General features: G+C 42.3%; 1 non-coding gene across 1 annotated transcript; it reads right to left on the minus strand.

The window, feature by feature from the left end:
* Nucleotides 1-326: 326 nt before the first annotated feature.
* Nucleotides 327-432, minus strand: LOC144999209 (small nucleolar RNA R71). The gene has a single exon (XR_013660729.1). It is a non-coding gene; the product is annotated as a small nucleolar RNA R71 (small nucleolar RNA).
* Between the last annotated feature and the right edge of the window lie 1409 nt (nucleotides 433-1841).

Raw genomic sequence — 1841 nt, forward strand, 5'->3', positions numbered from 1 at the left:
CTGGTCTGGGACTTGTGCAACCCGCAATTCCCGCTACTGCTACTTTCGAACTAAAAGGCCACATACTTGCTCAACTAAAGGAGATTCCTTTTCATGGAAAAGACCATGAAGATGCATACAAGCACTTGGATGAAGTCAATGATGTAGCTGATTACTTTAATATTTCAAATGTGCCTCGCGAGACCCAGCTACTCTGCATGCTCCCAGTTACATTCAAAGGTGCTGCAAAAGATCGGCTCAAGTCACTTCCTCCCGGGTCAGTCACCACATGGGCCAAGATGAAAGAAGAATTTCTTGATCACTTTTGCCCACCTTCCAAAATAGCCAAGTTGAAGAGGCCATTGCTAACTTTGAACAACAAGATGGAGAGTCACTATATGAAGCTTGGGAGAGGTACAAGAGCATGCTAAGGAATTGCCCACACCATGACCTTAATAGCCAACAAGAAGTCTCCATCTTCTATGATGGAGTCAATGTCATAACCAGGCAATTACTTGACTCGCAAGGCCCGCTCACAAAGGAGCCACCCCGGTGATCAAGGAATTGATTGAAGAATTCTCTAAGCATTCTAGAGAATACCATAATCCAAGAAATGATGTTACTAGGGGAGCCGCCTATGCAGCTACAGAAGACTTGTCAGCGGTCATGGCTATGCTAAAAACCATGTATAGGATGATGGATAAAATGGATCAAACGATCCATTCTATTCAGGTGGGTTGTGAGAATTGCAATGGGCCTCACCTTACTAGAGACTGGGACTTGGATGAAAATGGAAACAAAAAGGTGCAAGTTTGTTACTCAAGTGGGGACCGATATGATGAAGATTGGCGCAAACCAAAGAAGGAGTGGCTCCTTAATGACGAGTACAAGAAGGCTAATGAGGAGAAGTACAAGAAAAAAGGAAGGGGTTTTTACCAAAAGGAGGAGCCGGCACAAGAAAGAAAGCCAAATTTGGAAGAGATGCTCACCAAATTTGTAGTTGCTTCAGAAAAGAAACACAATGATCATGATGCTATAATCCAAGAAACAAAAAACATAGTTAGAAATCAGCAAGTATCTATCCACAACATTGAAACGCATCATGGGCAACTTGCTCAACAAATCAACCAAATATCACCCGGCGAACTTCCTAGTAAAATCGAAAACAAACCACGAGGCGCGCCCATAAATATAGTCACAACAAGAAGTGGGAATATAATTACTCCTCGAACACCCATTCAGAAGGAAGCACCCAAAGATTTGCACCAGGAGGATGTAGAAAAACGGGAGCAAAATAAAATTCAGCCTGACACAGACACTACTCGCCAAGTCCAGAATATGGACTCTACGAGTCCATTGCAAAATTCAAAAAAATGCATTTCTGAAAATCCCTTTCAGCCTCCAATGCCATATCCAACCTGAATTAAGAGGGAAAAGTAAGAAGAGGAGTACCATAAGTTTCTGAATCACATCAAAGCTCTGCAAATCAACATACCCTTCATTGAAGCATTCGCTCAAATACCAAAATATGCAAAGTTCCTCGAAGAGCTTCTAACAAATAGAAGGAAGATGGAGGAGGTGAAAGAAGTGATTCTTAATGAAAACTGCTCAGCCGTCATGTTAAACAAATTACCAAAGAAGAAAGGTGACCAGGAAGCTTGACTTTGCCTTGCCAATATGGCAACTTGGCCACCATCCATGTGTTGGTTGATTCGAGAGCAAGTGTGAACCTCATGCCCTACTCATTCTTTAAGAAATTAGATATCCCGGAACCAAGGCCAATTCGCATGGCAATTCACTTGGCAAACAAGACTGTCACATTTCCAAGAGGAATTTGTGAGGACATATTGGTTAAAGTGGAC

This window comes from Lactuca saligna, chromosome 5 (genome assembly GCF_052625555.1).
Source record: "Lactuca saligna cultivar CGN05327 chromosome 5, ASM5262555v1, whole genome shotgun sequence".
In the NCBI taxonomy this organism is placed as follows: domain Eukaryota; kingdom Viridiplantae; phylum Streptophyta; class Magnoliopsida; order Asterales; family Asteraceae; genus Lactuca; species Lactuca saligna.